Source organism: Onthophagus taurus, chromosome 7 (assembly GCF_036711975.1).
Source record: "Onthophagus taurus isolate NC chromosome 7, IU_Otau_3.0, whole genome shotgun sequence".
Lineage (NCBI taxonomy): Eukaryota > Metazoa > Arthropoda > Insecta > Coleoptera > Scarabaeidae > Onthophagus > Onthophagus taurus.
Window position 1 is genome coordinate 27,406,706 of NC_091972.1, and position 21,286 is coordinate 27,427,991.

Genomic DNA, 21,286 nt, shown 5'->3' on the forward strand with positions numbered 1-21,286 from the left:
ATGAATACGCCACTTTCAGAATCCTCAATCACATACGTTAGATACAGGTAATCTTCATCGTCAAATTCAACCTTTAGATTACCCTCGGCCAATGGTAGTGTCTGTGAGGAAACCTCTACATTGAAACGTATCAGTTTAAGGGTAGAAATTAGGTACTGGTGTGAAGTTATCCATAAATCCCAGCAATAAACTTAAAACATTAATAATTCCGTAACCAATACGATATGGGTAACCAAATTTCACACACAGGTCACTCTTACCCTCAAGAACAGCTAACCACCCCCATTTGGTAAAAAAAAAATTTTTCAACCCTCACCCCCGAAAAAGGGATGTTTTCGCCCTGATGGGCACCTTCGAATTAAACGAAATTCTACCACATAATAGAACACACTTCTAAGTATTTTTATCAATTTTCAAAACACCGTAAACCCTAACGGTTTTCGAGAAAAAAAATCAGTATTATAAACCGCGGATGGGACTTTCGGGGTGAATTTGACCCCGTTGGGCACCTTCAAAATTGATGAAATTTTATTATGATTGAGAGGATGCCTTTAGCAATTGAAATCAACCATCCAAACACCGTAAGGTATAACGGTTTCCGAGAAAAAAATGTGTTATTAGACACTATAGGTACACAGCGCGGCGCGGACTTTGGGGGTGAATTTGACCCCGTTGGGCACCTCCAAAATTGATGAAATTTTAGGATGATTTGGAGGGTGGACTTTTGATAGAAAAAAAACTTTTGATAGAGAAAGAAATTTATTATATTAATGGTCTGTTTTACTTATAATTAAATTGTGTAATGGATTGAGAATATGATTATAATTACTTGCTACCGCGTTCCAGACCGTTTCCAACCCTTGTTCATTTAAGTAAATGCCATCCCTGTGTAGAAATTTGTATTAAATACATAAGAAAAGAAACATTTTTACGTTTTGTTACCCTTCCATCATGGTTCTGTTAACAATTGCTTCAATGTCGGTACAATTGATTTGCTTTTCAGCACAAAACCGTCGAATGTAATGATTGATTTCCTATAAAGGCATGGAGAGTATTTATTTATAGCATGACAGAGAAGTTATAATATCTTACGTTCACAGACTCGAAGTTTTTGCAGGGAGGAATTGTGCAAATTTGTATTCCTTTAGGATTTAAGGAAAGAAGGAAGCGGAAGAGGTGAGAATATTGGGACTTCAGTTGGGATGGTGATGTTTTATGGAGTATATCTTTAGTTCTTATCATTATAACGATATGACGTTCAACAATATCTCCACAAAACCAAGGGTAACATGTTTTTGGAATACACTTTGCGCGCCGCAAAAGTTTTAGTATTGTTTGACCGCCTACTGCTAAGTCGAGGAAATATTTTCCGTTGCTTGACTGTTTTGGTTGTCGTCCTAAAATATATACCATTAGTAGGAATTAATTTCACATCTGTTAGAACAAATACTTTGTAGTTAGTTCTAGTACGTAGCATTCGGCAAAAATTACTATCGCCCAAAAACAGTAATTTCGTCGACATCTTCACTGGTCACTGGTTTTAACAAGAGATAACTAGAACAGCTGATCTCTGCAATAGCTGAGGAATCTTTATATATTATAAGTTTACTCCTCACCTTTCGGGCAAAATCTAAAAAATGCGTATGACGCTCTAAAACAACACCGAATAAGTCGGCAACTATTTTCCCGGAATGCACTTATAATGCAAAAAATATGGACATATTTTTTCCTTAATACCTGCGCCTTTTGGAACTGCACGTGGCGGAGTTCTTACCCTTTGCCAGTAACGACTAAAAGCCCATAAAACTACAAAATGCCTTTCTTAACAAAATTTATTTTTTCCATGAAATATTAAGAGTTTCGCAGTTTTCATAATCTATTAAAATCGGTAAAGGCACCTACTATCTGCTCTACATACGTGTACAATTTAATAACGAAATTGTTTCTCTGAAGCCGTGGTCGGTGTTTGGATGGTCGATTTAAATTGCTAAAGGCATCCTCTAAATCATCCTAAAATTTCATCAATTTTGGAGGTGCCCAACGGGGTCAAATTCACCCCCAAAGTCCGCGCCGCGCTGTATACCTATAGTGTCTAATAACACATTTTTTTTCTCGGAAACCGTAATACATTACGGTGTTTGGATGGTTGATATCAATCGCTAAAGGCATCCTCTAAATCATCCTAAAATTTCGTCAATTTTGGAGGTGCCCAACGGGGTCAAATTCACCCCCAAAGTCCGCGCCGCGCTGTATACCTATAGTGTCTAATAACACATTTTTTTTTTCGGAAATCGTAATACATTACGGTGTTTGGATGGTTGATTTCAATCGCTAAAGGCATCCTCTAAATCATCCTAAAATTTCGTCAATTTTGGAGGTGCCCAACGGGGTCAAATTCACCCCCAAAGTCCGCGCCGCGCTGTATACCTATAGTGTCTAATAACACATTTTTTTTCTCGGAAACCGTAATACATTACGGTGTTTGGATGGTTGATATCAATCGCTAAAGGCATCCTCTAAATCATCCTAAAATTTCGTCAATTTTGGAGGTGCCCAACGGGGTCAAATTCACCCCCAAAGTCCGCGCCGCGCTGTATACCTATAGTGTCTAATAACACATTTTTTTTCTCGGAAACCGTAATACATTACGGTGTTTGGATGGTTGATATCAATTGCTAAAGGCATCCTCTAAATCATCCTAAAATTTGTCAATTTTGGAGGTGCCCAACGGGGTCAAATTCACCCCCAAAGTCCGCGCCGCGCTGTATACCTATAGTGTCTAATAACACATTTTTTTTCTCGGAAACCGTAATACATTACGGTGTTTGGATGGTTGATATCAATTGCTAAAGGCATCCTCTAAATCATCCTAAAATTTCGTCAATTTTGGAGGTGCCCAACGGGGTCAAATTCACCCCCAAAGTCCGCGCCGCGCTGTATACTTATAGTGTCTAATAACACTTTTTTTTTCTCGGAAACCGTAATACATTACGGTGTTTGGATGGTTGATTTCAATCGCTAAAGGCATCCTCTAAATCATCCTAAAATTTCGTCAATTTTGGAGGTGCCCAACGGGGTCAAATTCACCCCCAAAGTCCGCGCCGCGCTGTGTACCTATAGTGTCTAATAACACATTTTTTTTCTCGGAAACCGTTATACCTTACGGTGTTTGGATGGTTGATTTCAATTGCTAAAGGCATCCTCTAAATCATCCTAAAATTTCATCAATTTTGAAGGTGCCCAACGGGGTCAAATTCACCCCTAAAGTCCCATCCGCGGTTTATAATACTGATTTTTTTCTCGAAAACCGTTAGGGCTTACGGTGTTTTGAAAATTGATAAAAATACTTAGAAGTGTGTTCTATTATGTGGTTGAATTTCGTTTAATTCGAAGGTGCCCATCAGGGCGAAAACATCCCTTTTTCGGGGGTGAGGGTTGAAAAATTTTTTTTTTACCAAATGGGGGTGGTTAGCTGTTCTTGAGGGTAAGAGTGACCTGTGTGTGAAATTTGGTTACCCAAATCGTATTGGTTACGGAATTATTAATGTTTTAAGTTTATTGCTGGGATTTATGGATAACTTCACACCAGTCAAGTAAGATATTGACTACTACAGATGCTTTAAGCTATTAAAGGAAGGTATTGAGTTCCCTGGTGGAACATTTACACATCGAATTGAATGGCGCGCATTTTAAGACGTCTGGGGTATATGATACCCCAACACACTGTCGCCGGGTTAATAGTAGGTAATATAAGTGCGATCCATGTAAGTTGTATATAAGTTGTCAAGATCCTTCCTACGATGACTCTTCCGTCTGGGGTTACGCCGCGCACTCGCACGTGCAAAAACTCCAACTTGTTTAGAACAAGGTCCTAAGGATGGCATTTGATGCACCTTGGTTTGTCAGTAACGCGACACTGTACAATGATTCCCAGATGGCGACCATCGAGGAATTCATTCGGGACAAGGCCAGTACCGAATTTACGCGGTGCGAAAACCACCCCAATCCCCTCCTAGCGGGATTAACGGATTACAACGTTGAACACCTTCGCCCTTAACGGCCAAGGCTGCTTCTCGTCTGACGATCCAGGAATCCGACTGTCCTTCCCAATTCCACTTTCGATATCACTAAATTAGTGAATACAATGTAACATATGTATGTATTTTCCGTTAGTTTTAGGTCCGATGAAAAGGGCCACGTTCACCGTTCAAGATCTTTAATTTGTTTGTTAATATCCTCCCAATAAAGGTTGATAATATAAGTACGAAGGCTTTCACGGCCGGTGTTAATTAAACTAAAACTAGAACTAACACTAGACCTACTAGTCTTTTGAAAAAATGCTTGACGAAATGCCATGTTGCAACCTTCTTTAGAAACAAGTTCGAAGCGAAACACTTCGAACTTGTTCTGAAGTGTTGTTCTTAAATTTAACCCTTTCGTTACGGAGTATTTTCAAGATCATTTAGCAAGCCCACATATACAAAAACGTATGCGTACGCTCTTAGTAACGAAAGGGTTAAGTTAAGAAAACAAAATTTTCAGTGGATGATCACTCTACTACGTACATAGATATGCTAAAATAGCCCACCCAAAAATTCCAAAATGTCGAACTAATAACTTAGCAAAAATTCACCCACGCTTCTTCTCTTTACGAAGTCTGGTGATAAAGAGGAAGACCTCTCGCTAAAATTTTTCCAAAACCGAAATTAAAAAAAAAGTTCATGAATGACATAATATAATAATATTCCCTAAATTATTTCCTAATAAATTTACTTTACAAAACTAAAGATTGAAGAAGAAAAAAAATAACAATTAAACTTTAAAATTTGAATCAACACGAAAAATTAAACTAATTAATAAAAATAAGTAAATGTCGTAACGACGGTAATGTACAGATGGGGATTGTTTCAGATTCCGTTGCTGTAACAAAAAAAATAAATAGAAAATTACCCTAAATAAAAAAAAATAAACCAACAAGATTAGTCGCTTCCAGAACGGAATAATTGTTTAAAATTTCTGCCAATTTTTCCAGAAATCTTCAATCATTCTTCTTAAAAGTTACAATTAGAAAATGTCCTCGAGTTAAAACATCGTAATAGTAGACCCTACTAATCGGAAACGGCACACATTAAGAACAGCATAAAAGAAAGAGAATAAATTAAGAATAAAAGTTAACCTAACATTTATTCTAAAAGATACAAGATATTTTGGTACAAAACAACATTAAAGAAACATTTCATTTCAAAAACCTTCACTCTGATATTGCCTTCTTTTAAAATAAATAAAATATTGTTTTTAAACATATTTTGTAACATTGAACGGAAACGAAAATCTAATATCTACTATAAACTACATAAATTAAAAACAAAACAACATTCTGTTACGTTTCTCTTAATCACCTTAGTTTCTACTAAATAATTTTAATTAAAATTTGATTATTTATTTATGTTATATTTATTCTCTTATTGTTTTGTATGTTTCTAGCAACGGAATTCGAGATTCCTACTCCTTTCACTTTCCCTATTCGTTACGAGAGGTCGCGGATGATCGGCTAAAGTTTAGATTCCTTCTTGATATATTTCACTCACATCGTTTTGGTCAATTTTACGACATTTTGGGGGTTTTTAAAATTTTTGGGTCGGTTGTTGAACGCGATGTTCTTTGACTTATTGAATAAGAACCATATTCATTTTGTTATCTCTATCCATTTTATCCAACCCCAAAAACTCAAACGTCCATAAGTCCCTACAGATTGGGTACGTTCCTAAACACTCCCCCGCAATTTTGGTATTAAAGTTAAACTACCATTGTTTTAAACGTATTCCCGTCTTAAAGTATTCTAATCTGTCTTAACCTCTAGTCACAACCTTTGTTAGTACATCTGGAAAATTTTCATTTGTAATATATTCCCACTTTGATTGTCTGTTAACAATACACTTCATTTAACTTTTGTAAGATTCCCTTCAAATACATTATCGCTCGTGCTGCTCTTGCTGCAGCTATACAGTATGTCCCCGGATCGAGTTACAAAGAGGAAAAAAAATATATTACCGATTTTTCAAACTTATCGCAGCATAAATAATGCGTCGGATATGCTCAAACCACTAAATCGCACGAACTTTATATTCTAACTATAGAAGTTTTTTATTCCCATTTTTGTGTAAAAAATTATACTTTTCCTAAATTAAAAATTTTTCAAGTTCAATTTACAATATGTAACCATAGAAACCAATAAAATAAAATAAAAATAAAAGTTACAACTTATGTTAGTGAAAAATATACGGACAAATCAAATTAAAATATGGTCAATTGCATAAAATATTTTAAATGTAAATTTATGTAATAACACACTATGTTATTCCTCCCAATTCGGCACACATTTGAAGACGACTTCTAAATTCTTTATAAGAAGTACGAATTTCCGCCAGTGGTAGAGATTCTATCGCTTTAATTATTCTTAGTTTTAATAGTTCTGCATCATCTTGTTATGGTTCACTGTAAACAAATTGTTTCAATCGTCCCCAAAAATAAAAATCCATAATTGTAAGATCAGGACTACGTGCTGGCCATCAAATAGAACCATTTCGTTCAATCAATTTTTGACGAAATTGTAAATTTAACCATTTGGCACAATGTGTGAATGGTAAGCTGGGCAACTGTCTTGCTGAAAGTACATTGACCGTATAAAATTTAAAGGTAATTGGATTTACATCGCTCCTATAACGACAATGCTGGGAAGAAACAATGTCATTTGTTGAAAACCTATCTGAAAAGCAGCGTCGTCCTCATTTAGTCTCTTTATGGATAAAACAGAACCCGTTTCCAAATTTTTTTTCATCAGTTTGCGAACCCCACATGAAATATTCTTGTATCCGGATATTTTTGCTGGAATTTTTGTATAACTACACGAATACATAGTGAATCATGTTTTCGTGTAGTTATACAAAAGTACCATAGCACAGTACTAAATAAATTCTCTCTTTCACGGTTAGCATCGCATAAAAAGCCTTATTCTCACCAACATAAGTTGTAACTTTTATGGTTTCTATGGTTACATATCATAAAATTGAACTTGAAAAATTTTCAATTTAGAAAAAAGTCCAATTTTTGCATAAAAATTGGAATAATTAGTTAACTTCTATAGTATAAACTACAGTATAAAATTCATGCGATGTAGTAGCATTATTTATGCTGAGATAAGTTAGAAAAATCAGTAACAAAATTTTTTTTTCTCTTTGTAACTCGATCCGGGGACATACTGTATATTCAGCTTCCGCTGTCGAAAGAGCTACACAATCCTGTTTCTTTGAACCCCATTAAATTAAATTTCTGCCCCAAAATGCAATCATTCCACTCGTACTCCTCCGATCCGATATAATTTAAATCTTGAACTGAGAAATTCACCCCCCATTATTCATTCTAACTTTCTTAGTTTTTTTTTTATTTTTCTGTGTTTTAATTAACTGTATGACATTTTGTACCGCTTCATCTTTACTTTTCAATAAGAATATCATTCCAAAATGAGAATAATCATCTAAAATTATTTGAAAATATTGATACCCTTCTTTAGTAATTGGGTTTATTGATTCAGTTTTTAATCGAGAAACTTTACTGGGATGTAGTACTTGCCAAAATAACACAAGTTTTTAGCTATGACCGATCAAAAAAAAATTTACATTTCATTTTTTATTTCGGCTAAAAGTAAACCGTAGAATTTGAAATTTTGTATGTACTTACTACTGGTTAAGACCTTATTTTCAAGCATACCTTGAGCTTCGCTAGCGCCCTCTAAGGGGATGACATTCACTACCTCTTTGATTCTTTTATAACAACTTTTTAACGCCATTGAATGTTAACATAAAAAAATATGGGTTGAAAAGTTCATTCTTTAGTGGTTCTTTTTCGTCTCTTTAGTTTTTTCCTTAAAGATGTTTTTCCCTATGACAATTCCTATAAAAAATAATGTATTAAATAATTTAGTTATCTTGACAAAGGCCTGACTTGGAAATCACACATTAGTTGCAACAATTGTACTCACCCAGTGTCGAAAGACAATTCAATGTGGGATCTACACGTCTGTACTAAGACCTGTACTAAGATGGTAGCTCACGGAGCCATAGTTTGGTGCTCAGCAACGAGTGGCCTGCCTGTTAATCACGGGTGCCATGAGATCGACATCCACCATCGCGCTGGAGACTATGTTGAACGTGCTGCCCCTAGATATTTTTATCAAGGAGGTGGCCGCGATGGCGGATAATAAGCAGGTTGTAAAAATGGGAAAAGTCTGGAGCGAACTCTGGAGTGAGGCTGTTTGTAAACAACCCCTCCTTGAAGCTCCGGTAGACTACATCACACCTACTTTCTTAAACAGACCACACTTTGGCATTGAAACGCTACCCCGGAGTAACTTAAGCACGGGCAAATCGCTGACCATCTACACTGATGGATCAAAGAAGGCTGGAGACTCCGGCGCCGGAATTTTCTCGCACGATCTCCAGCTACACCTATCCACTTCGCAAGGGTCCTACTGCACGACTGCTCAGACCGAAATAACTGCTATAAATATAGCAACCAATGTGATTATCGACACCAAAACAGTTGGCAGAAACGTTGTAATCTGCACAGATAGCAAACAGGCTATGCTGGAGGTTGGTAGGCATCGAACTACATCATCGTTTGCGAAGTCCTGTTGGCAATCACTTGAAGAGGCTAACGTTTATAACAATGTTACGATAAAGTGGCGGAAAGGATATACCGGAAATAAGGGACACGATCATGCGGACAGGTTGGCGAAACGGGCGGCTAAGAAGTCACCGGTCTCCCCTGAACCGTTTGTACCTCTGACTTTCAATACAGCATCAAATATGGGATGAGACTGCAGTAGATGTTTTTGCAAAGAAAACTCTGCTCTACCCTGACCGGAAGAGATCTACTCAGTTCCTGAGAAAATCAAAAAGTGACTTGAGGCTCCTCACCCACTTCCTGTCCGGACACTGCAGGTTACGCAAGCACGTCAAGTTTACCGTTCTATTAACGTTCATTAAAAACTTGGGCTGGTTTGCACTTGGTGGGATAGAGCCATTGGAGATGAAAAATGGCAAGAGTATATAAGATAGCATTAAAGCCTTTCCAGTACTACTTATGCTTTTTCCCGTATCTTCTTAAGATGTACACAAAATTTAAAACCCAACACTTAAATTAACAATAGTATATTATTATATGTGAGTAGAAATTTTGACCACGACTATTGAAATTAATTCCATAAATTTATTTGTCCACGACTACCTTATAATATATACGTTATGAATGAGTTTTCTAAAACAAAATGGTAGTCATTTTTCACGGAGTGAATAATAGCGGTGAATAATAATCATTATTCACGGGTAGCCATCTTGACCAGACTAATAATAATTATTTGAAACGTTAAAAGTTCAAAAAACGTCAATTTAATTCAATTTTTTAGGAGTTTCTAAATGTTTGACATTAAAAAAACCCAAACAAATTCCTTTTTTTGTATGATTTAAGCATACATTAATTAATTTTCGTAAAGAAAACGACGTTTTATAAAACCGACACTTAATTTTGACAGATTGTTGTGAAGTTGGTTACAGTTAGTAACATTGAATTTGTGTCACATTGACGTTTAACCTTTATTCAAAAATTTATTTACAATTATTTGTCAAAATGAAATATCAATTTTATAAAACGTTTTTTTACGAAAATTAATTAATTTATGCTTAAATCATACGAAAAAAAGAATTTGTTTAGGTTTTTTTAATGTCAAACCTTTAGAAACTCCTAAAAAATTGAATTAAATTGACGTTTTTTTGAAATTTTAATATATGATAATGATTGAATAATGATTATTCACCGCTATTATTCACTCTGTGAAAAATGACTACCATTTTGTTTTAGAAAACTGTTATAAGATATATATACAATGTGTCCCCGGACTGTGTACCCGTAAGTAGTGGTTCGCACGAGACCAACGAGACGAGATTTTCATAAAGTCTTGTCTCGTCTCGCCGATGAACTAATAAGTCTTGTATCAAGTCTCGTCTCGCAACCTCCACTCTCGTCTCGTCTCGTTTCTCGTACGAGAGTATCATAAAAATATCGAAATCCCGTCATGCATAATCTTATTGTTTCAGTGCAATAAGGAATACTTAAATACTTGCTATAATGTAAGAGTCGGAAGACAGACTTACAGCCCTCAGCCTGTCGGTCGCAAATGATTTTGTTTTTCACCCAATCGTTTAGGCATAACAAACATCGGGCAGATTTATTATTAAGGCGATTTCGATGTTTTCTTATAGTTAATGCAGCACATGAGAATAATCTTTCCGCCGGGACTGAAGTAGCCGGTATGCTTAACAGATCTCGTGTCATTAAACATAAAATAGGAAATTCAGAAGCATGAATTTTCCATCATTGTAATATATCTGCGTCTTTATTATACCGAGGAATAGAATAATATTTTTGAAGCTCCTGCATCCATTCTCCTTCGGAAGGCGTAGGATTTACTACATACAAAACATCAATATCAATTACAAAATCCGACTTTTCCGCTCTAGAATCTGCTCGTTCCTCCAATGCCGTTACTTTCGAACGTTGGTCTTCTGATTGATTGAAATAGGCAATCTTGTCATATCAAAAACTTCTATCTTATGCCGCGAATTTAGAATTAATACTGCAGCATAAATGTAATTAGTTTTACGATAATGCTTTAATATTTTGTCTCTCGTAGCATGAAAAGTAACAATAAGCTGCTCTTCGACAGCGTTTTGATCTGCCTTTCGGTCACATGTAAATATTTTGCTCTCAATATTATGTATTAGTATATTGATACATAGAACCACCATAGGTAATTTGATGTACTTCTCTCCTTCGAGTTTCTTGGAAAGTATTTGAAAGTTGACTAGTAATTTATGCACTTCTTCTAGCAGTATCTATTCTTTGTCCTCAAGAGCATATGGTTTTAAATCAACAACATTTTGACACAATACACCAAATCCAACGTCTACCTTCAAGGGGTACTTTTAACATATCATTACTGGAATTCCAGCGTGTAGATACGAGACGCAAGACCTCATGCACGAGACTCGAGACGAGACCAATGAAAGCCTCGTCTTGTCTTGTCCGAGTATCGTCTCGAAAACGAGACGAGACCATGCGAGACTCTCGTACGCACCACTACCCGAAAGGTATAATTGACAATAAATTTTTGAATTCAAATTCCATCTTTTGCAATTAAAGTCTGGATGTCATAAAACGAAATATAACCAAGTTTTACGTCAAATTTCCTCAAAGTACCACAGATAACGCAAGAAGTTTGTTAACCGTTGTAGGTAAAGTGGTCTTTCTGAGCAATGTACAACAAAAGTTGATTAAGATAAAATGTTTGTTATGTTAAATTATAGCGATATGCAGAATTTTATTAATTTAGCATATAAAAGAAAAAATGAGTTTTTTCTTGAAAATTTTTTTCTAATATTCCGTTTTACAATAAAAACAAATGACTTAAGTGAACTAACAATTATCATTTGATAGCTTAGCTTTAGCCTATTGTCAAATATTAATTGGCCATGTTTACATTACAACATAAAATATTTATAGTGCAGTACTATGGATTGGGGAACATTAGTTACAATGCAGTTTTAAGGCAATTTGAGGAAAAATTTGGATTTTTAGTAGATAAAAAACAATTAAGAGGGTTGTTAAAAAATTTTCGGAAACGGGCAATGTGGAAAATAAAAGGAAGGAAAAAAAGCTTTTAGATTAACATGATGTCGTTAAGAAAAAGGGCAGTTCCAGTCGGTATAAGTAAATCCCATTTACAAAGAATTTATCGAGAAAATAAAATATTGCCGTATAAACCAAAATTTAACCACACAAAACGTTTAGATTATTGTTTGTGGCTTGGGTACAAAATTTTCGGACGAAGCATCGTTCACCACTAATGGAGTGGTTACATCACAAAATTGTCGATTCTGGTCAAAGACTAATCCACATTATCGCATAGCTTGTAAACGCCAGTATTCCCAGAAAGTGAATGCGTGGTGTGCTGTTTCGTGGGACGGTGTTATTGGACCTTACTTCATAAACGGCAATTTGAATCAACACCGATATTTGGAAATACTAGAAAATTATTTATTTAATTATCTTCACGACGTGGATTTAGAAAAACGCAATGTCGGAAAAGGGCTGAATTATGTGTTAGTGTTGGTGGTGGTATCATTGAATAAGCTTTTATGTTAATTTAGTTTAGATCGAAAATGTTTTGTTAATCTTATCTAAATTAATAAAATTCGGCATATCGCTATAATTTAACATAACAAACATTTTAACACTTTGAGGACATTTGACGTAAAACTTGGTTATATTTCGTTTTATGACATCCAGACTTTAATTGCAAAAGATGGAATTTGAATTAAAAAATGTATCGTCAATTATACCTTACGGGGACTCACTGTATATTATAAGGTAGTCGTGGACAAATATATTTACAATTGTAAATGATTCTATTGATTTCAACGTTCTCACATTTCATACATTTCTTTTATTGACGACATTCCTGACTCATTTTCACCATTTTTCGAATTTTTATTAATCTTTTAACACAAAAAGTTAGCCTCGTATTCCAACTCGTTAACAACCACTTCTTCCTTATACTCTTTCAACTGTCTTAATGGCGTAAAAATTTCATTTTCCGTGGGAGGATGGAATTTTGTTAAAGCCGCTAATTTCGCTCCTTTCGGTAATTGGACGTTATCGTTCCATGGACCATTTAAATCGGACTCATTTAAACTCGGTTATGCATTGAACTGTAGCTGAATTTTATCATTCGTGTTTTCAAATAATTTTCGATAAAGTTTAATCATTTGGTACAATTTATCGTGTAAGCTTGCGTTAAGCTTACGCCGCGCGCCGTTATAAGAAGGCAGTATTTCATCAAGGATTTCAACGACCGATACCGGGTTATAAGTGATTTCTTTGGAATCAACTCTTGGTTTTAATGATGTTCCAGTCATTTTAATGATAACCGCATGGGCAAAACAATATTTTAAATAATCTTGAATTAATTAATTTCAAGTAAAACACTTAGTTAATGGAAAATAAATGCGATAATTTATCATATCAATTAATATTCCTTCAACATGAACGTTGATTTTTCTCTGGGAAAGCATAAAACACCATTCTTGTTATACATTATGAGGAATAGTTTGGATCTGAGTTCTCCATGAAAGAATAGGAAATAGTCAGTATCTATGAAAACAATTAAAATTGATTTGTTAGTAAAAAAATAAAATTAAAATTACCGTACCGTCTTAAGATTATCTCGGAACTATCAACTTCATTCAATGTATTTCGCTCATCTTTTAACATCTTTGTTAATGATAACGTTATTTTATCGGTCTAAAGAAAAAATGAATTAAACAATTAATGATGATTCGTAGAAGGAGAAAGTTGTGCTAAAGAAAGTTTATTAATCAAGAGATGCTTCACGCAGCCTTGTTTTTTAATTTAATATTTTTAATTAGGTACAACATTTTGAGACTGTTGGAAATATGTAAAAGGTAAAAGATTTCAAAAAGCCCCAAAAACAAAAGTCATTGCCCATCATTAAAACGTCACATTTTCAGACACCCAAATATGCCTTTAAAAGTGTCTAAACGATTTCTGAGTAGATACTTTTAGACCTACTACCAGACGACACTAATAGATTTCAAGAAGTCTCCCAAAACTAACTTATCAATGCTTTTCCTAGAATATCCTGATATTTTTCAGAATTTCCTTAATTATCAATTGCGTGTTTAAACAAACGCAATTGAATTAGGAAGTATCATTTATAAATTTAGCATATAAACAAAATATAAATTGACGATGGAAGAGAAAGACGCAAATACTGGATCATGTTCTCCGAGGAAGTTATATACAGGGTGTTTCGGTGACTCGGGGAATAAATTTAGCCACATATACCAGAGTGAAAATGATGACGATTCATGTAAAAAAAATTAGTAAAAGTCTTCAAATTTCAAAGATACAGGCTATCAAAGTTAGGAAATTTTAACACATTATGACGCCAAATGCGTTAAAAGATTTTAAATCAAAACAAAAAAAAAATAACGAAATTTTCAACAAGGACAAAACTAGTTTTATCACCCTGAGATGTACGCGAGTCCTCGACCGGTTCAGTGAAGAAGGGAGGGGTATTTATATGGCGCCACACAGTTAACCCCGCGTACAACACGAACTGTGACGTGAGATGATGGAGTATGGTGATATAAACAAATAACACCACAAAACATAAACGCTCAACAAAATAGGTTTTGAGTTGCAGACAAAATTTATTAAAAAAAAAACTCCCGTAAATAACAGGTAAGTAAAAAAAATAAACTAATAACAAAATTATAAAACCGTAAACTTTTAGGTTCAAACAACAAAAAAAAAACTATATTGATGTTTGCGAGCTTTAAAAAAAATGAAAGTCAAAACTAAAAGGAAATTTAAATCAAAATACCAAAAAAATGAAAATGAAAAATTAACCCGCGTCTGACTCCGTATGGTTGAGCTCAACGTGAAATCAAAAATTATAAAAAAAAACATCAACGCCAAAAATAGAATTAAAAAAAAACTCGCCAAACAAGGATTTACAAAAAAAAATTGAAATGATATTATAAAAAAAAAAATTGAAAAGGTTTAATGTTCCAATGATTAATTAATTTAAAGATTTTCTTAAGGAAAATCAAATAAAAAAAAAATATATAAGATACAAATTCTTCAATGACCAAAATAATAGTATGTTTTTCTATCTGACCTTTACTCCAAGTCTTGATCACCGGCCCGATTCGAAATAAATCCACAGCAACAAATTCTGATGACTCAGGAAAGTTAAGGTAATATTCTTTGTTTTGTTCCAAAAAAATAATTAAAATCCTTAGGATGTAATGGAAATTATAGCCTTGGACAATGGTTCCAAAATACCAACAAAAAAAGTTGTTCCAATAAGAAATGTCAAAAGTTGCTCCCTTCAATAAAAACCTGGATATAGAAATTAACAAAAATGAAACGTGGAAATATTAGATTTAAGAATTTTTGTTTGTAGGATAGTTTTTCTTTTTAAGTAGTTAGTAATTTTTTTTTTAAGTAGTTAGAAAATTTTTTTTTAAAGTAGTTAGATTTTTTTTTGAAAAATAGATTTAGTAGATTGTTAGTTTAAGAATCAAAAGAAAAATATAAAAGGGTGAACGAATATGCCAAAAACTAATTAATAAAGACCTTACAAAAATGCTTACCTCTGATGTTCGAGGTTTAACCAGAGGACAGAAGAAAATGCAATGAAATACGTTGAAATCCGGAATCTCCGTACAATTTGGTAAAAGAAAAACACTTTTCCAAAACTTTATTTCGAGTGATGAATCCCACAAATATGGATTAGAAACAAAATTTTACACCAAAACCAAAAATGGCGAACCAACCAAAATTTCTTTAACACTCGAAAACACATATTGCTCTGGTAATATAGTAAGAAAGAGAGAGATCAAGAAGAAAGTTGAACGGTCTTTTATACCCAAAAATCGAAAATATCAAAAAAAGTACGTCTGCGCAAGATAGAACGATCATGAATTTACGACACCCTCTCAAAAGCAAAAAGGAGAATTTTAAAGTGATAGGAGTTAAAAAGAAAAAAAAAAGGAATACTCAGAATATGTTGCTGAAAGAGAATACAATAAAATGTTATAAACAAACAAAATGTAAACAAAGTAAATAAAAATAATAAATAAGTTTCCGAATGTATGCAACTCATAACCCATTACACATAAACAAGTCACTCACACATAACATAAAAATTTCGGAATGTAACAACATTTTTCCAAATATCTTAAACACTATTTACAGTAAAGCGCTGAAATTTGGTACAGTATAAATCAATGTCATGTAAAATTTGTGAAGCAATTTATGAGTTGGATCGGTCCACGGGAACAATGCTATACAGACTGTTCCTAAAGTTTGTTTGCCCAGAACTTTTTTATTCTGTCATAACCCTACATTTATTTTTGCAGTTTCTAATAGTAAATTTAGTTTAGAAACGTTTATTACTCTTAGATAATATTGATAAAAATCACCATTTCTGTGTTAAATGCAAAAATGTTCTGTTCCGGTTTCAAGTAGCACTAAAACAAAAGAAACCTAAGTTTTTGAACATTTCTTTTAGTATTTTTTATTACTTATCTTGTTATTTTATGTACTTTTTTTTTATTATTCCTGTTAGTGTTGTCGTTTTTTTGTTGATTTTTAATTTATTGTTTTTGGATTCTTTTATTAAACCAACTAAAAGAAATTAAAAATGTGATTTATCTAAATCTACACTTGGACATGTTGCATACATACATAATAGTTATGACAGCTGAGTTCGATTTTCACTTCTCATTGCCAATTCAGATTTATTTATTTATTTTTTTTAGTGTTATTGAATTCGGAGCCTAACATTTTTGCATTTAATACGAAAACCGTGGTTTTTATCAATATTCTCTACGAGTGATAAAAGTTTCTAAACTAAATTTACTATTAGAAACTGCAAAAATAAATGTAGGGTTATGATAGAATAAAAAAGTTCTGAGCGAATAAACTTTAGGAACAGCTTGTATAGCATTGTTCCCGAGTACCGATCCAACTCAAAAATTGCCTAATGATTTTCTGTGATATTAGTTTACACTGTACCAAATTTCAACGCTTCACCATAAATAATGTTTAAGATATTTAGAAAAACGTGTTAAAATTTCCTAACTTTGATGGTCTGTATCTTTGAGGACTTTTACTAATTCTTTTTTACCTGAATTATCATCATTTTCACTCTAGTATATGTGGTTACATTTGTTCCCCCAGTCACCGAAACACCCTGTATAATGTTACTGCTGTGCAATGGCCTGATAGTGAAAAACTTCTCCCAAAACAATTTTTATGTACACAGCACATAAGCTTCAGCAGTTACTACTGAAGCTTAGCTTCAGTAGTAACAAATTGGAAATGAAAAAAAGCCAGCAAATTAGAATTTTTATATAAACTTTATGCATTGCTTTTTTTTTGTTTTTATTTAAGAATGTATTAGTTTTTAGTTACCAGATTTTGATTTTCATTTCTCTTTGATTTAAATTATTGATTGATATAAAAAAATTACTTGATTGAAAATTCTAGAGGCGAGAAAACATTATAGAAATTGCATACTGAAAATTAAAAGAAAAATTATATTTAATACATACCACTTGATAATAAACAAGACTGAATAAAAATCCTTTCTTCACTGCACTGGAGATGTCCAGAAATACATAAAAAATACATGTAGTACGGTTTCATCCCTTGATCTACTAAAACAACAAAAACATTCATAAAATATATTTATAATTAAACCTTGATGATAAAAACTTGGAATATTACAATCTTACTCTCAAGTTGCGTTGGATGATCGCTTGAGAATATCCTTTTTACTTCCTTTTTGTTCGGATTTATGTAAAGGCTGAGGTCATCTTCTTTATCCAGGCATCCTTCTTAATCAATAAATAACCAGAATCCTTTTAAAAATAAATAATTAGATGGAGTTATAATTTAAAAGAAACAAATTATTACCTCAACATTTCTTTATCATATGTATGTACATCAGCAAAGAACTGTATCATTTCAGCAGTAGCTGCTTTCTCGTCCAATTCATATTCACTCGTCTCAATTATGGAAGTGGCCAATTCCTTTTAAATAAACGTAATAAAATCTAACGTAATTAATTACGCAGTAAGAAGCGTACTCACCTCAACATAATTTGGATCCATTATTACAATAACAATAATAAACGCGGTTTAAAGAAATTGAATGCCTCTCCGGTGTTTGGAGTTGTAAATACTCTTTGAGGTTCTAAATGAAGATTAAAAAAAATTGTTTGAAAAATTGAATTATGTAGAACAACCTGTACAAAGAAAACTGTCATCCATTTGCGACAACACAAATCAAAGCAATGATACCAACCGTAAATAAATAAAAAATTACCAACCTCAACAGAATTTATAAAAAGATTTAAACCCTTTTAAACGTTTTAACGCGTTTTAACTCACCATTTTTTCTTCAAATGGTGATCTTCTCATTTTCGTTTAAACTGAAAATACACGAAATCTCCGAAGGATTTCAAACTTGTCTGTTGTGTGAGTCACTGGTGTGTTTCGCCATCGGACATTATTTTACTTTATTTTTCTTTGTTATCGTCCTAGAACCTTGTATTCTATTATCTTCTTTTCTTAAAAGAAAAACACTTACTTTTTTACTTTACTTATTCAATATTATTATCATCATTAGTTTTGATTTTTTTTGTAAGTACATCGGTTGCTCGACCACACCATTGTCACCAAATTCATTTCAATTTACATTCATTTATATTTTTTGTGCTCTACATCAACTATTATTATTAACTTTTGTTTTTCAAATGGCTGCGTATATTTTTCTTCACGTCATTGGATACAGATTGTTTTTCTGAATCCATTGATGTACAATACATCCATTTTGAATATAATTTTAACAGAGAACGTTAACCTGTATATACAGGTTGTCACACAAGAACGCCGCAAGCTATAACTCTGTCATTTACCTTCCGATTTTTATGAGCGAGTTATCAAATGAAATGGTTTGATGAATATTATGATTCATGCTACAAATAAACTTTTTCCAACGCCAGCTTCAATTTCAAGCGTTATCAAGTTTTGATTTTCAAATTGCTCGGTATGTTTTTCTTCACGTTATTGATAGAGATTTTTTTTCTGAACCCATTGCTGTACAATACATTAACATTAATTGTAATTTTAGCAGAGAAAAACAATTAAAACATTTTCCGAACATTATCTTAGTCACTTCTGCAATACTGTAGTGTGCCATAGAAAAAATAGTATTCATCACACCTTTTCATTTGATGCCACCCTCATGAAAATCGGAATGTAAATGACAAAGTTACAGCTTGCGGCATCCTTGTGTGACAACCTGCATATACAGGTGTCTTTTCTCTGTTAATATTACATTTAAAATGGATGTATTGTACATCAATGGATTCAGAAAAGCGAACTCTATCCAATGACGCGAAGAAAAATATACGCAGCCATTTGAAAAACAAAAGTTAATAATCGCTTGAAATTAAAGATGGCGTTGGAAAAAATTTATTTGTAGCATGCATCATAGTATTTCTCAAACCATTTCATTTGATACCTCGCTCATGAAAATCGGAATGTAAATGACACAGTTACAGCTTGGGGCGTTTTTTATCTGACACCTGTATATTATATACAGTATGTCCCCGGATCGAGTTACAAAGAGGAAAAAAAATGTTATTACTGCTTTTTCAAACTTATCTCAGCATAAATAATGCGTCGGATATGTTCAAACCACTAAATCGCACGAACTTTATATTCTAACTATAGAAGTTAACTAATTATTCCCATTTTTATGTAAAAATTAGAATTTTCCTAAATTAAAAATTTTTTAAGTTCAATTTACGATATGTAACCATAGAAACCATAAAAGTTACAACTTATGGTATTGAAAAATCAGACAAATCAAATTAAAATATGGCTAATTTATATAATAACACACTATGTAAGTAATAAATATTATTTATTTGTAAGTGAACAAATCAACTATTCATTCAAACAAATCACCTCCTAATGCGGCACACATTTGAAGACGAGTGCTAAATTCTTTATAAGAATTGCGAATTTCCGCCAGTGGTAGAGATTCTATCGCATTAATTATTCTTAGCTTTAATAGTTCTGCATCGTCTTGTAATGGTTCACTGTAAACAAATTGTTTAAATCGTCCCCAAAAATAAAAATCCATAATTGTAAGATCAGGACTACGTGCTGGCCATCAAATAGGACCATTTCATCCGATCCATTTTTGACGAAATTGTAAATTTAACCATTTGGCACAATGTGTGAATGGTAAGCTGGGCACTGTCTTGCTGAAAGTACATTGACTGTATGAAATGTAAGGGTAATTGGATTTACATCACTAAAATAACGACAATGCTGGGAATAAACAATGTCATTTATTGAAAAGGTGCTTTCACCCGAAAATATCATAAATTTATGAAAATTTCGGTTATTTAATATTTCATTACCAATCTCAAGACAGAAATCCAAACGTTTGGCATCATCGCCGGCATCCAAAGTCTGTCTAAATCGTGGTCTAAATGGTTCAATTTTGTAAATTCTGGAGAGGTGCGATTTACTAATTTCAGTTTGTAACGCTCTTCTTCGGAGTGATAATTTTGGAGTTTCTTGAACGGAATTTAATGCTATTAGAGAAGCAGCGTCTTCCTCATTTAGTCCCTTTGTCTGCTTCTTTATGGATAATACAAAACCCGTTTCCAAAAATATTTTCATAAGTTTGCGAGCCCCAACATGAAATATTTTTGTGACCTGGTATTGATTCACTAGTACCATAGCACAGTACTAAATAAATTCTCTCTTTCACGGTTAGCATCGCATGAAAAGACTTAATCTCACTAACATAAGTTGTAACTTTTATGGTTTTTATGGTTACATATCATAAATTGAACTTGAAAAATTTTCAATTTAGAAAAAAGTCCAATTTTTACATAAAAATGGGAATAATTAGTTAACTTCTATAGTGAGAGTATAAAATTCGTGCGATTTAGTAGTTTGAACATATCCGACGCATTATTTATGCTGAGATAAGTTTGAAAAATCAGTAATAAAAATTTGTTTCCCTTTGTAACTCGATCCGGGGACATACTGTATACATATTATGTATTTTTTTCTGTATTTACGCGTTTTTTTTTCGTCACACCAACTGCTGCAGTTGACAATATTATTATTGAATAAAATTATTCAAGCAAAATAAACCTTTTACACAAACTATTTACGCTATAAAAACATAAAATCATTTCCAACACACATTTCTCCATAACCCCATTCCCGTAAATTTTAACCTTCTATTTTAGGTTTTATGACATAACAATGATATTTTACATGTACAAAGAACTTTATACCTCAAATACCCTTTTTCAAATCCATTACATTTGTGTGTTAAATGGGATTCTTATTTTCGGTCAGAGGAAGTATTAAATAGAGAAGTTGTGAAAAATGACAACAGAGATTATAGAGATTAAGTCGGTCAAGTCGTAAAACCCTAAAACAGATGTAAAAAATTTACAGTTGAGATTTCCATACTAACAGAAATCTTTCCTGGACCGTTGAGAGGCTAAAGCAGCCTAGCCAATTGATTAAATTTTAAC

General features: G+C 33.2%; 3 long non-coding RNA genes across 5 annotated transcripts in view; 1 reads left to right on the plus strand and 2 right to left on the minus strand.

Annotated features, from left to right (window-relative positions):
• LOC139430358 (uncharacterized) overlaps nt 1–21,286 on the plus strand; it is a 136,109-nt gene that overhangs the window by 39,666 nt on the left and 75,157 nt on the right. The gene's annotated exons all lie outside the window — the stretch shown is intronic.
• On the minus strand, nt 741–1,743 carry LOC139430705 (uncharacterized). 3 transcript variants are annotated; one of them, XR_011641088.1, is made up of 3 exons: nt 1,451–1,743; nt 943–1,397; nt 741–885 (listed from the first exon to the last, which is right to left on the minus strand). It is a non-coding gene; the product is annotated as an uncharacterized lncRNA (long non-coding RNA). The 3 variants fall into 3 exon arrangements; XR_011641089.1 differs by having other exon boundaries at nt 943–1,034; nt 1,093–1,743; XR_011641087.1 differs by having other exon boundaries at nt 943–1,743.
• LOC139430357 (uncharacterized) lies at nt 3,930–17,877 on the minus strand. The gene is made up of 5 exons (XR_011640840.1): nt 17,802–17,877; nt 17,626–17,741; nt 17,445–17,570; nt 17,262–17,366; nt 3,930–4,920 (listed from the first exon to the last, which is right to left on the minus strand). It is a non-coding gene; the product is annotated as an uncharacterized lncRNA (long non-coding RNA).